The sequence below is a fragment of the Ambystoma mexicanum genome, chromosome 3q (genome assembly GCF_040938575.1).
Source record: "Ambystoma mexicanum isolate Mex_15411 chromosome 3q, UKY_AmexF1_1, whole genome shotgun sequence".
NCBI lineage: Eukaryota > Metazoa > Chordata > Amphibia > Caudata > Ambystomatidae > Ambystoma > Ambystoma mexicanum.
This window is the reverse complement of record NC_090926.1, coordinates 72,710,356-72,725,956: the sequence shown is the minus strand read 5'-3', so window position 1 is coordinate 72,725,956 and position 15,601 is coordinate 72,710,356.

The window sequence follows — 15,601 nt, the reverse complement described above, 5'->3', positions numbered from 1 at the left end:
AAGCTGTAGTAGGAGCTGTGAGTTCTGAGGGCTGGGGGTAGAGCATTCGAGGATTGCGCAGCTTTCACCGGGAAGCTACTGCCTCCCGCTTTTGTTAACTTAAATCTAGGTATCTCTAGGCAGTGGGAGTTGGCTGCTCTGGAGGCGCGGGTCATGGTTCTTCTGACCATTCTCTCTGTAAGGTATGGCGGTGCTGCATTGTTAAGGCATTTGAATATGAGTGAGACTGTTTTGAGTAGTATCCTGTCGCTTATCTTTAGCCAGTCGTGATCTCTTCTGATATTGGAGATGTGTTCTCTGTTTGGAATGTTTAGGGCCAGTCTGAGGGTATTTCTTTGTAGCGTTTGTATTTTGTTGAGGATGTATTTGTTAGCTCCCAGGTATAGGGCATTGCAGTAATCCAATTTTGACAATATTAGGGCGTTGGCAGGGGTGATGCAGCTGGCTTTAGTTAGAAATGGTCTGCAGGCCCTGATGAGCTTGCAGGTGTAGGCAGTAGAAGATGCCATGGAGTTAATCTGTTTCCTTAGGGTTAGGGTGGAGTCGAGGTAGAAACCTAGCGTTTTTAACTCTTTAACTACTTTGATTGTATTGCCGTCTATATTGAATGCGGAATAGTTGGAATTCAGTTTTTTTAGGTTGCCATCAGAACCAAGAATCAGGATCTCTGTTTTATTGTCATTCAGGCAGAGGCCATGGGAGGCCATCCATGCCTGAATGGGGAGGTATATTTTATTTACCAAGGCCGTGTCCTTGTCAAAATTGCCCAAAAGGGGATTGAGGTTCTGGGTGCCATCCGCATAATTCGTGTAGGTGACACACAGTCTGTCCAATTCGTCAAATAGTGGCTTGGTAAAGATGTTATGCATAGTGGGCGAGACACATGATCCTTGAGGGACACCAAAAGTGGTCTGGATTGGGTCTGCTGATGCCGAAGGGGAAACGACTCTCATCGTTCCATTTTCTAAAAAGGACTGGGCCCAAGCTATTGCATCATTCGAGAAGTGGGCTGCTGATGCCAAGTGTTCACATAAGACTGTTTGGTCCACCAAGTCGAAGGCTGCCGACAAATCGAGGAGGAGTAGCATGGCCGTTTTGCCTTTGTCCTTAAGCTCATCAATTTGGGTTTTTAGGTCAATGAAGGCCGTTTCCGTGCCATGTTGTGGCCTGAATCTGGATTGGCGGGAGCCAAGTAGGTGGTTTGCTTTGAGGTAGTTCTGAATTTGTAAATATACCACCCTGTCAATTATTTTAAGGAGCAAGGGTACTGTGGTGATAGGTCTGTAATTTGTAGGGATGGAAGGGTCTAGGGTTTGTTTCTTAAGAAGAGGTAGAACCCAGGACTCTTTTAAGTTACTTGGGACAGAATTGGTCTTGAAGGAGGCATTAATAAGCTTTGAGATGAAGGGCGCTAGGTTTCTCGTGGCATCTTTGATTATTTGTGCGTGGCAGTTGTCGCCCCGACAGTTAGGTGGTTTCAGAGATAAGATAATTTTCTCAGTTTCCTGGATAGAGACTTTAGTGAAGCTGAATGGTACTGTAGTGCTGGTGTCTTCAATAGGGGTGTTGGGTTGTGTCTCAGTGGAGAGCAGGGAGGCTTTTTTGTTGGCAATTTTGATTCGGGGTGACGTTATTTTGTTGGACAGGGCATTCCGAATGCTGGTGCACCATTGTTTGTGCATTATCTAGAGTGGGAATAGGGGATTCCAATTCCCGGAGCATCACAAAGAGTTCCTTGGTATTGGAACTGGCCTTGGATATTCTTTCATTGAAAAGGTCTTTTTTGGTACAAATTATTTCTTTTTTCTAGTTGTTGGTGGTGAGTTAGTTGTGTTTTGTTTTTGTCCGATGGGGTGCTTCACCATAAGGATTGTAGTTTCCTTTTTTGAAGTCTCAGTTCTTTAATGTGGGGTGTGAACCAGGCATTAAGGCGAGCCTTCTGTTTACTTTTGCGCAACTTAACTGGCGCAATGATATCTAGGGCCTTAGTCATGGTGTTGTTAAAAGCCTCAATGAGGAAGTTGGGGTCAGAGGTGCTTGGTAGGTAGTTAAGGGATGGAAGGAGATGAGGTAGTAGTTTATCTGGCGTTATGTTTATTTTGCGTCTGGTAGGAAGTGGTGGTGGCATAACTAAGACTTTCGGTATTTGTTTGTCTATTGTTATAGAGAAGTCAATCAGGTGGTGCTCAGTCCACAGTTGCAGGGATATTTTGGTAATGGATGTCATGCAATTCAGGTCCGCTACCCAGTCAAGGGTCTTTCCTTTGACATGAGTTGGGGCAAGGACTTTTTGGGTAAGTCCGTAATCTGACAATTTGGTCGCTATTGACTGAGCATATTTGTCCTATGGGTCGTTAAATCCCAAGTTGAAGTTGCCCAATATTAAAATCTTCGATGAGTCTTTAGTGTTGTTGACCAGGAGACTGGATAGGTCCTCCTCAAAGGTGCTGATAGGCCCTGGTGGTCTATATAGCAGATAGATGGTTAAGGTACAGCAACTGGATATAGGTATTTTGGCCATGAACATTTCACAGGACTTAAGTGGAGGAGGAGTCAGAAGTCTTATGGCGAGGTTAGTTTTTGCAATAATGGCTAAACCACCCCCTCAACCATTGGGGGGTCTGTCCACTCTGAGTATCTGATAGTTATCAGGTATAGCTAGCATAAGGGCAGGGACTGCTGCGTCATGGAGCCATGGTTCTGTGACGGCTAGGATGTCCAGATCATCAGAGGATAAGAGGTCTGCTATTTCAGTGGCATGTGCATCTAGAGATCTTGCATTGATAAGAGCTCCAGAGATCGTGGTCGTATTTTTGGGCTCTTGAAGTCGGTGGGGCTCAGTCTGGATTCATTAGTAGTGGCGTGAGATTTCAAAGGCAGGTGGTGGGCAGGGTTCTGTATTTTGGGCAGGGGCTCATTGTCAGAACTAGATTTTAGTTCATGACGTGGGGCAGTGGTAATGTCATTGAGGTGGGGATTTAGATTTGTGTTGCTGTTGGTTCTAGGCTCATAGAGCCGGGGTAATCTGGCTCAGAGTATGTTGTTTCTGTCAGCTAGAGGACAGGGTAAATGCCTAGCTTGGGGCATTATTGTGTGGATGAAAGATAGTATCAAAAGTAGAATGTTCAACAGAGTCTTTCTGGTGTACATGATTCAGCCCTGGTAGCTGTGATGGCGTGTGGGCTAGTCTGACAATTAGCATAGGCAAGTTGGCTAGTCCAGCAATTAGCAAAGGTAGGTAGGCTAGTGCAATAATTTAGTATAAGCTAGCGCAATCAGTGGAATAGGCATAAGCTAGTAAAGGCAGAAGAATAGGCTAGTCCGGCAATAAGCATAGGCAAGTAGGCTAGTCTGACAGTTAACATAGGTAGGCACAATTGGTGGAATAGGCATAGGCTAGTGTAGGCAGCACAGTAGGCTAGTCTGACAATTAGCATAGGCAGGCATGATCAATAGAATGAGCATAGGCTAGTATGAGCAGCGGAGTTGGCTGGTCTGGCAATAAGCATAGTCAAGTAGGCTTAGTGTGACAATTAGCATAGGCAGGCACAATCAATGGAATAGGCATAGGCTATTATGATCAACAGAATAGGCTAGTCCAACATAGGCATAGGCTAGTATGAACTGCAAAAATAGGCTAGTCCGGCAATAGGCATAGTCAAGTAGGCATAGTGTGACAATTAGCATAGGCAGGCACAATCAATGGAATAGGCATAGGTTATTATGAGCAGCAGAATAGACTAGTCCGACATGGGCATAGGCGGGTGCAATCAGAAGAATGTAGTCGTGATATGAGTTCTGGGGCACGGTAATATAGTGATCTGCACCCTAAGGGAATAGTTGTTACAGTAATAGTCAGTGCAGTCTAACCATCCCAGCAATCGTATAGCACGTAGTTTTAAAGACTCAGGGTGTTCAGGGTCAAAGACGCAGCGTGGTTATGTAGCATTGGTATTAGGCAAGGTGCTATATAGCTAGTAAGAGACAGAGTGCACAGGAAAAATACGGCAGTTATAGTTGTATAGAAGCAATACAGTCTGAATAGCATTTAAAGTATGGTTCTGCCAGCTGATCATGGACAATGTGGGGAATGACGCAGAGGTGCAAGGCGGGGGCCCAGGGATAATGTTAGTTCAGGCGGTAGAGTAGGTAATACGAGAGTCGCAAGATGGCTAGGTTTTCAAGGTGTGCCCATATGGACGCCGAGGTACTGACATGCTTGATAAGTGATGTGGGAGGGCAGGTAGTCAATATAAGACTCAGAACCTCGTGATGGGCCGTTAAATGGGGGTTGCCCCTGACGCCCAGTGGCGAACAGGGGCAAACAGGGCCTTCGTCTGGCCAGCTCCTTCCACCTGTTGATGGATGTTCCAAATTTAAATTCAAATGTGTTGCTTAGCAATGTGAGGCAAGCTAAGCCTCAATCTGGCGCCGCAATGCGCCCGGCATTTTGTTTGTAAGAAAATATGAAAATAGAAGGCGATTTTGATCACTAAGGGGGTTCGGACTGTGCCCATGCAGGGGGGCACCTCAGGAGTGCACCGGATGCACGGAAATCCACACAGGCTTAATTCTGCAAGGCCTCACCAGGTAGGGGTCGGGCAAACAGCATGAGGTTTCAGTTGTCATCCGCGTCGTGAAGGTAGATGTTGAGGCTGTCTGGTGATGAGTCAAGGGTGCTCCTGCCCCTCCACCTTGTGGAGGAACTGTTGCCCAGGAGGGGAAACATGGCCTTATCCTGCTCTCCGTCTGGCCGGCTCCTTTCGCCTGCCAGCGGATGTTCCAAATTTAAATTTAAATGTGTTGCTTAGCAACGTGAGGCAAGCCAAGCCTCCATTTTGCCAGAGTTTCTCCCCAGGTGCTGGCCCAGAGCTGCCTGTTCACTTGGGCATAGGGAAGCACTTGCCAGGAGATTTAGCTGGCCCTGGTAGAGATTGGTGGAGAAATGTGGCCTGCTATCCAGCACCCACTTCCCCAGTCGACTATCTCTACCAGGCCTTTCTCCCTGCAGACTAGACCCAGGCTATATTGCCAAATTCAAGGTGAAACTGCACAGTCTCGTGCCTGCTCCCACGTTTAATTCTCTCCCCTAGACCAACGTGGTCCTCAGGAACCTCCCTATCATGGCTGTCTAGTGGGGTGACCTACCGATCACTTCTCAGCCAAAGATGGTCTGGTCTCTCTATTGATTCGACCTGTTCCTTTGTTTCTTGATTGTATACCTCATGATCCTTACTCCAGTAACTCTCTCTCTCCTCATGGTATGCCTTTTCTTCTCAACAATTCACTCCTTCTAGATGGTATCTCTTCCTCTCAATGTAAGTATTTCCAACAGTCACCCCCTCTGCTATCTCTTTTTTCAATACTGTATTATTCCCCTCTGCCCCCTTTTAAGCATACTGTCTTTTATGCACAGTCTTTCCCTCCTTCCCAGTATCTCTCTGTCTCTTTCCAGATGGTCACTTCCCTCTCCAATGTGGTAACCCTTTCTCTTTTCTCCAAGACAATCCCATCCTCTCTCTCTTTCTGCAACCACTCAGAGCCTCTACTCTTCTACAAACGTTTCAACCAAATGACTGCCAGGGGTGTTGCTAGATCGGTAAAAGATCTGGGGCTATGCTCATTTGTGGACTGTCGGGACTGGGGGCTAACTAGCCTTTTTGGTTGTAACCCCTGAGCTTCTATCCGGGGCTACAACTAAAAGACCTGGGGCAATAGCCTCCTAAATCCCCCCTAGCAACGCCACTCCCTCCTTACTCACCAACTACTTCTCTTCACAGATGATTCCCTATTTTATGATACACAGTTCGCTATATGCTCCTCATTCTAGCTCTCCACTATCTCAATATCCTTGCTTGGACTCTCCAGGGTCCAGGTCTCCCAAGGGCTGATGTCCCTCTGCCAGCTCATCCAGGAAATGCCAAACACTGGCTGCATTTTAAAGGCCAGTTCCTCCTCCCTTGGGGATCCTCCCTTGGGCTACGCTTTGGGTCATTGGTTTCATTTTAGCTGTGTGCTATGGGCTGCTTTCTGTGCCGGTCATGTGCTCAAGAGCAGGTAGCATGCAGGTGGCTGGTCTGAGGAGTATCTCAGGCTTTAGCACCATGTTGGATTCGAAAGTTCCATGGGACAAACAGGGTTTCTTGAACCCTCTTCTGAGAGAATGGTTGTGACTTTATGCTAGGGGTAGATTCCCTCTTTACCGCCAGCCTTTGTTTGAGTGTCCAGAAAACTCTTTGGTAAACCTGGGAAAGGCTGTGATACTGTATCTGTTTCACCAGTGCAACTTGCAATAGTGTAGCTTCTAATGCATTTCCGCAGAGTTAGAGTACAATGAATGATTTCAGATGTACATTTATTTTATTCCTTTGTTCACTTCTTTGCTTGATACAATGTATTCACAGGGATCCTGAAAACCATGTAGCCCCTCAAACTCCCATTATGGCTTCTTCAAGCAGCATCGATGAAGACATACATTTATTGGAACCATTCTGTAAGTATCACAAGGGTTGCTACGTCATTCTCTTGAAGGGAACGAGTTTGTTTTGCCAAGCATGGTTTGGGGTTTGTCTGGAAGAAGCATCGGGTTCCCCACCTTATGGCGTTTCCTCTCTTTGACTTCACCAAACTCTAGTGACTCTTGGGGACCACAGGGGGCCTGCATGTGACTACTAGCCCTTGCCCATGGGGAGGGAGCATTATCACAGTACACACAAATCATTATCTTTATTGAATAGGAATAACTGGTAACAAATAATAATGATTACCCACTAATGTAAATGGAAGTATTTTACAAACTGTGGGTATTGTGTAAGAGAGGGAAAAAAAGGAGTAGGATAGAAATTAACAGGCATATATATGAAAAGTAGAAGTGGATAAAAGGGAGAATTTATGATATGAGATGATATGGCATTTATAACGCGCCTACACAAGTTTTTGTGGTAGCAGGGGTGAATGTGTAATGATTGGTAGTGGATAAAATCAAATTTGTTCTACAAAGAAGTGAGTGAACCACACCTGTGATGCTGAACAATTTGTGAGGGCAATTTCTAGTTCAGTGGTTTGTAGTGCTAGATTTAGTCAGTGCATGGTCGTGTGATGAATTTGAGATGCGCAAAAGTGTGCCTTGGGAATGTAAATGCTGCCCTGTTAAACCAGGGGAATAATCTCTGTGTGCCAATCTGTGTTACAGAAATGCCAGAACTAACACTTTGCCTTGGAAAGGTGAATGCAGGGAATGCAAAAGGAGAACAGGGACGGGAAGAAGAGGCAATCTCCATCCTCACTTGCTTGGAAAATAAGGGATGAGATTAATTGATGTGAGCAAGGGCGGTGCCTAATTTGGGAGCATATTATACAATTACAGTAATACATTTATTTTATTTATTTGCATTTTTAAAGCGCTCACACAACCCACAGGCATCGAGGCGCTGTTACAGGAATTATTATTTTTATTTTATTTGCGTAATAGTTTTTTTTTGTCTTGGTTGCTTATTTATAATGCACTTAAATACCCAGAGGTTTCTAAGCATGGACCCAGGGATCGAACCTGTGTTGCTTTGTGTCGTCTTGCTTCCAAGGCGAAACCGTTTCCGCTGAGCTCTACTTCTGGGATACATGCTCATCTATCATGGGAAAATATTCCCTGAGCTGTGACTTCAGGCAGTGTTCATATTTGGATGAGTAAAAAACAAGGAAAGTAGGGTAGGGCGAGATGGGCTAGATACCTGTCCTTCAGCATACATTGACAGCCTGGTACCCTTTTGTGTGAAATTATATGATAATGTCAATATGTCTTTGACTCTGTTAATATGGGGTGTAATGTCCTAAACATAAGAGAAAATAGAGGTTCAGGGACTGCTATTAAGACAAGTGTTTTTACCATTTTATTGAATTAAGACTTTTTTCTGCATCACTCTAGAGGGTTCATTGACTGTCAAATACGCAGCAGAGTGAGCTAGCAGCACAAATATGAACCATTACCTTTAGAGTTAGGCCTTTGGGTGTTCTGCCATTTTATTTCAGTGTCTCTGCCATTTTGAATTAGGTTTTGATTCTGTCACATCCAATAGAGCATTCAGGCTGCTGAGTATGTCGGCAGGATGGTCTAGCAGTACACACCTTTGTTATTATTCTAAGAGTTAGGCCTCTGTTACATTTTGTCATGAAATATTTCCAAAGGCAGTCAAGCACACTATAAAATCATGGTTTTGTTCTTGTAGTAGGCAGAAAAGTATGCAACAGTAACAAGGACAGGCTTCAACTGCAGGTGTGGGGAGTAGCATGGGATGCCAAGATATCTGGTTGCACAGAAGAGAAAAGCCTTGTGCTTGGTTTGCTGCTGATTTTGCTCTTCGTACTGACTGCGCATGATTAGGTTGCCTGTCGGGGAATGCACATCGGAAGGTAACCTGTTATTGTACTAACGAATAAGAATAGGGCAATTTATGCAATTTATGCTGACTTATGCAGGAGTCCATTGGATGATTAGACTGTAGATACAAATAATGTTTAGATTGTACACATATTTATTCTAATTTTGTGGGTTTTGTCTTTAAATACTACTATCTGATGTGGGCGTGTCGAGAGTCTTCAGTTTTGTGGTCTCACAAGACCCGCTGACCTCCCGGCCTTCAATTGAATTTGCTTTAAAACTGTGTTTTCTACAATTCGAGTCTTCTCATTATTGTTTGACTGTTACTAAAGGTCTACAAAGTAGTAACCCCAACATGATCTCCAGCACCTCCAGAGGGTACCAGGTGGCCCCCAGTGCACATTCCAAGCCGCAGTGCCTGCCTCCTAGAAAGCTGTTTGTGTGCACATCAGAAGGAGAGGTGAGCTGTGTTTCTCTAAAGGTCTGCTAGATTTTTTTCTTAGGGGCACTGGGCTGGCTGTGAAGGCAGTTTGAGGGGCACAGGATCGTGGGGCTTGGAGGACACATAGAAAGTGGAGTGCACATTTTGTATAAAATACAGCATTCTGAATTTCCTTTTATTGCTTCTGAATTAATGAAGTATTGTGAGGGAACTACTCTTAATGAGGAAAGACAACGTTGTATAGTATTGAATGCGTATTGATGAAGTATTGATGTGAATCTCCCCTTTAAGAGGGGAAAGACAACGTTGTGTAGTGAGTAGGCAGTGTGGCAAATCTCCTCTCTAGTGGGGAAAGACAGCATTGTGTAGTAACACATTATTGCAGTGAATCCCTCCTTTTGCGGGGAAGGACATTGTAGTGTGGGATATACCTCAGTTCCAGAGAAGGAAGGGGGACAGTGAAAGGATATACATCATTGTGTATATAAACGTGTTTTTATTGTAGGTATTTTTGACCCTTGTCTAAATAAGGTGTTTTGTTGATAGGTATTGATAGCAAGTGGATATATAAAAGGTGTATGCTGGTAACTATTGTTAGCAGCTGTGTAGAGGAAGGTGTTTGGAGTCAGATGCATTTGTGTTTAGGACAGTGGTTTTTGCTAAATGATGTCAGTAGTTGCGTGAATAAGTAGATCTGCTATTAGGACTGTGAGTTTTGAAAATAGGAACGCTTGGCATTTTTGTTAAGGGAGTGGCCACTAGGCCGGTGTGAGCAGATTTTCTTTTGATCTCAGTGAGAGTATGCATAGACTGTTGGAGCATATGTGTAAAGCACTGCCGCAATATAAAGACAAGGGCCCTCATTACAAGTTTGCTGGTCCAGAAACAACAATGCTGGTAAGCATACCAGCACCGTTGTTTCCGGACCGGCAAACTACGAGACCTGCCGAGTGGAACGGCACCTGCCCGCATACTTTCACAGAATCACCGGTGCTTCCATGGTCCCCACTTCCATCGAGTCCTATGGGACACTATGTGAATGGGGATCAACATTCTACAGGTGTCTGACTTAGCGGACCACCCAGGGTTGTAATGCCCCAGTCTTTCCGACAAGTCAGGTGACGGTAAATCATTACGGGTCCGGCGGCTACCTGACGGTTTTCCCGGCATGGTTACCACCAGACCCGTAATGAGGGCCATGATTTTGAAGTATCATAAGGAATGCGTTTGTTGGCACTGTGTGCGCATTGTTTAAACCATGGCCCAAAGAGAGCACGCATGACAAGACTTTGTTAGAACATATGCACATATATTTATTGTCAACCTATAAAGGGAAACATTTGAAAAATAGGCAGCGCATACTTCATTTATGGAAAATGTTTGTGGAGGAAGAGGATGGTCTTGATAATGGTGGGGAGGGGTCCGCCCAGGTGAAAAAAAGATCTTCAACCCCACCACCCCCTTGTGGGTCCTATCCTTGACAGCCTGCTGCAGGGTACCCTAACCCCAGTTTTCTCCCCTAATGGAAGATGGGAAAGGGACATAATGGAAATCTGGGTACACCACTAAAGGTCAGACGATTCTAGCAATTGAGAACAAGGCTCATAAGCAGGTGGCGGCTGCATTACAAAAATCAGAGCAGGAACTGACAAAATAGACAGCAGGGCAAAGGGAAGGGGCAGAGCACACCCATCAGACCTGATGAATGGAGAGCAGGATGCAACTACTTTAAGATCAATTGGAAAGTTTTCAATTTTCTGCAGATCTCGGCAATGCAAACCTCCCCCGGCAAAACCAGGGCATGGGGCGCAGGGCGCATACAGGGGTATGATGGACAGGGGCTTATTAAATGCAGAGTGAAGTCAGGGGGAGGACAGCGACAAGCTCAGAGGCCTCACAGGAGTCAACACCCTGGAGCCACAGACTTCGATTGTGGCCAGGTCGAATGGTCCCAGGCAGAAGTAAGAAGAGAGTGAAGTCCTCCAAGCTTAACCAGTGGGGAACCCAGTTCCCAATGTTACAGAAGGGACCAGGGAGACCACATTATGTGCCTTGGCACCACATCGAGTGAACAAACACAGGGGCTGGAGGCAAAGTTGGTACAGAAGAAATTAGCTAAATTGAGCATGGAAGGCGCGTTAATAACTAACACCAGAGAAAGGCAGTCTGAACACAGCCCTGCACAGGGGTGGATAGATGGGCCTAGAGATTTTTGGAGGGGAGCAGGAGGTTTTCAGAGAAGAAGAGGATGTTTCTATAGAGGTAGAGGGGGAGGTATGGGAAACACATTGCCCTGATCGGGTCTGCAATGTTGGTCCTGTGGGAAGAAAGGTCATTTTGCACTAGACATCTGGAGCATGCTGACCTTGCCATTCAACTATAACAACTCAGCCTACCACCCTGCCTTTTATTCACGGCCCTAATTCACACTGTATTCCCCAGGTCCCCTACGAAAACAACAGATGCAGTCACAGCCACTACATTTTACACAGTCACCTGCTCAACCGCGGGGCAAGAATTCCCTGCCACATGGCACACTCACCCACTACACGGGAGCAAGCGTGTTGGGGGACAATCTGTTCCTGCTCCCCTGGAAACAAACATGTGCACTAAATAGGACAGCCTACTGGGAGCTTTAGCGTGCCCATTAATTCAGTAACTATCAGTAATTACTGATCTGGAACAAGAACCCTGAGTAAGAGTGAATATATAGGATCTAAAAAATTGTTTGGGTCGAAATGTAAGCTACCAGAGTATTAAGGAGAGTATGTTCCCCATGTCGGACAAAATAAGGGACATGCAAGGGTTTTATGGGGCTGTCAAATCGGTTCCTTTTACTGAAGACTTACCAGGCACACAAAAACTGTCAGTACCTTAATTGTATTCACTGGGCACCCCAGTCAAACTCCTGGGTAGGGACATCATGAGCAAGTTGAACATGACAATACTATTCTCAGAGGAGGCTATAGTGTGTTCTAGCCCAGGCACATACCATGCTAGGGCTGTTGCAGTAATAAAGGCACTCTGTCACCAGAGCACCTGGTGAGGCATACTACTCCGTCTAGATTTGTTCCTCTATGGAGTAACAGTCATGTTAGATTGGGTGCCGGGGATTAAGGCTATTATTTTGAGTATACCTCCGGAGTTCCTATTTTGACCAGCTCCCCAGCAGGAATGGGCGCCAGGCACCATTATCAAGATTAATTGTATGCAGTAATCACTAAGGCAGACATGGTTGTCCTCTCCATTTTGGTTGGGAAGGATCTTGAATGGTGCACGGTTTTATGCACTGACCCAACACATCGATTGATGGATGTGTCTGATGAACAGTTGTTTGAAGACACAGAAGACGATAGGGAAATGGCATTTGAAATCTCCATACCGTGCCAGGTAGTAGTGGAACACAGAGAAGTACTGCAAAGCCTTCTACTTTCCAACACAGTATAATCACACTTGCAGGAGGATTTAGAGAGGATGCCCAGTCAGTTGTGGACCACATTTGCTTTAAAGCTGTGTTTTCTACAATTCGGGCCTTCTCATTATTGTTGGGATTTTACCTTGGGTCTACAGCTCAGGGATGGTCAGGCTCCTAAACCATCTGAAATGCCTTACTCTAAAATCACCAGAATCTATAGACAGAAACGCCTGGGGGAACTACAAGTACATTAAATAAGGGTGGATTTTTAACAATAGCTCCTCTGGGTTGAAAGCCCTGGGCAGGGTTTTCTGGGAGTGTTTGATGCCTGTGACAGGAGTGTGAAAGGCAGGCTTTCTCTTGGGCTGATGATCGGCATTTCTTGGAATTAATCTGCATAACCCAGTCTTGCTATGATTCTCTATGTAGGCTGCAGTAACCTTGTGATGTTATAAGGGAGAGCATACCGATCTTATATCTAATTGGAGTGTATGATCTGCATATCAGCTGACATTTGCAGGTCTACTTAGACCATTTTCATGAACCACGTGCTGCACCTGTGTAACATGCATTTTGTGCAGTGCTAACTGTCACTTTCTGGTTGCCTTAAAGTGATTGTTAGCCTTTACATGGCAACATGATATTAATGTTAAATGTCGTAACAAAAATGGAATCCTATTGTTTTATCAGCTCAAACATGTACATTAGGCACCTTTTTGAGCAATGATGTGGCCCAAACATATCAGCGATGCTGGCCCTGCACAACCTTTTAATGAAGCTGTTTCCCATTTCAACTCTGGGTGGCTCCTTGCCATTGAATGGTGTCTGAGCACTTGCACCTAAACTGTGCTTGCCAAATGGGTGGTGTGAGTAGGAGGAGAGTGTGACATAAGTGTCCATTCAAGACACCCAGCGCTCTGCCTGATGCCAGTGGCAGCAGCTTTGAGTTATGGCTGCTATGTTCCCTGCAATAGTTTTGGGAGCAAATGTTTGATGCTGCTGCACTGTTAAATGAGCACTCCATAAATTGGGTGATCACGATCAATTAGTTGCAGTACTCAAAGCCCCCACCACTATCTTTATTTATGTATTGTATTTAGTTCATTAAGAACTTTTACAATTTAATTTGTTTTCAATAAATCAAACATTCACAGCAACAATCACATAAATAAGTATTCTTATATGAAAAATATTATAAATCAACAACAAACTAATGGTAAACCCATCTATGCAAAGCGTTATCGACTTTTCATTATACTTCAGAAACAAAGTCAGTTCATAATTGTTGTGATGTGCTTGGAGTGTATGCAGATGTATGATGAGCTGAGAGAATGTTGGTGTGCTGTGACAGAATGTGTAGGTGTGAATGCTGTGTCAAGGTTCCAGGATTGGGCAGTTGGGGGAAGCTAGCCTGGGAGATGGAACCCAGCGGTTCGCTGTAACATATTATCATTGTAACTAAGAATAAAGCCTACCTGAGGAACCTTGATGAAGTGTCCTCGGAACTTGCTTTACAACAATAATCAATTCTATCACTATCACTTTTTTCTTTTCTATATTTATGTACTTGTATGGAGAAATCACACAGCGGCCCAGAACGTCTTGGCCCTGCTGTTCCATAGGTACAGTATGTATATGCATTCTTCTGTATTGGGGCAGAATTTCGCTGGGGAGGCCTGGATCACATGAAGGGCAAATAATGTATACTGTATGTTGTGCTTTTTTAATGCGGTTTACAGAAGTGCTGTATTGTGATAATGCCCACTTTCCACTGCCATTTGAATGCACTCCTAAATGATTCCATCCCTACACCTTTGTACCCATTCCAAAAGGACAACTACTGTACAGCACATGTACCAGAGAGCAATATGATGTTTGCAGAAGGTTGCCTCTTTGTTGGCCGTGTGTCTGAGCCAGCCCACCCCGCCCTCACAGGCTTTCAATTTGACCTCCTTAACAATATGGCCAGTTCACATCTGATCTTCCTGAAGTGATTCACTCTTGCCAACATTTTCCAAGCTAACAATTGGGGGTAGGAATGGGGCTCAAATGCAAGAAATTGTTCAGGTGTTCCATAATGTTTTTTTTTTATTATATGCAGGTTACAGAATGCAAGAGAGTACTACAACAGCCACTGACCACTTAATTACGCTGTTCTATGTGCTGCAACGGATCCTGTAAAACAGGTGGTGATGATCCGAGTGATCCAACAGCAGTATTACATTGTACTGTGAGAACAGCTTCTGGGCAGAATGGGTTTCCGAAATCAGCACAAGTATTATGCTTATTCCCATGGGTGGCTGAATATTGGCAGTGACACATCCAGATCTGAAAATGGATCCCGCAGCCTCTGCACAAGGCCACCAAATATCTAAGCTATGGTGGTGAGAAATCCGAAAATAGAATAAGTCTTTTATGACTATTGGATGCTTGCTTTAATTACATTCAGTGTCCTTACAGAAATTCCCACACCCGCTCACCAACACTTCTCTACCCCAGACTAGCACAGTGGGCTTCCTGGTGCCGCACAACAACAGGGTGCCTAACAGCCACCGTTATCAGGAGTGGCTCACCCATAAAAGGTGATAGGACGGAGCCACCCCCCCCTAACATTTCTGGACCCTCGAGGTCCAGAAACTAAAGGTAATAACAAAAATAACAGTATTTACATTATAGAGTGAGTCGTTTTTTTTTTTTTTTTTTTTTTATTTTTTTTTTATTGGTTTGTTCAACCTTTAAAAAGAAATAACTAAAACAGAACAAGAGGAAGGATACGTCACATGTGAAATCGTGTCGTTTTGTTTACCTCCCTCCATCCCTCCCACCATCAGTGTCGTCTTAACAACTCGATTTGTACTTCCAACGTGTCGTATTAAAGGATGCTGCCATGGTGGCCGATAGAGATTTCAAGTCTTTGATTGGACCACGTTGAGTTTTGGATCGTCCAGCTGTCCTTTTACTACACGTAGAAAGTTTATTAGTGCAAATAGCACTGCTCTGTTCGATCCCTCAAATAAGGCTATCCACCAGTCATCAGCCGTCATACATTGGTGCTCTTTGATCAGCTCTCTGAAGTGAATTTGCCTTTGATGCTGAAAGTATTGGCAGAACATCGTTAGATGTTTTAAGGTTTCCTTATCATTGTTACAGAAGCTACAACTTAGGTTGGTGCCCGCACCCTTTGCCCAAATGTTCATCCGCTCCTTTGTTTTTAGCATATTTAGTCTGAAGTGCATGTATAGAGATCTAGCATGCTGATCTGGAAGAAGAGTTAGATAAGTGTGCCTCTGATGATATGCTTTGGCTTCTCCTGGGACATCTTGCATTAGAGTTGAATTGGCTCTTGCTTCGCAAGTTTTTATCCAGTCAG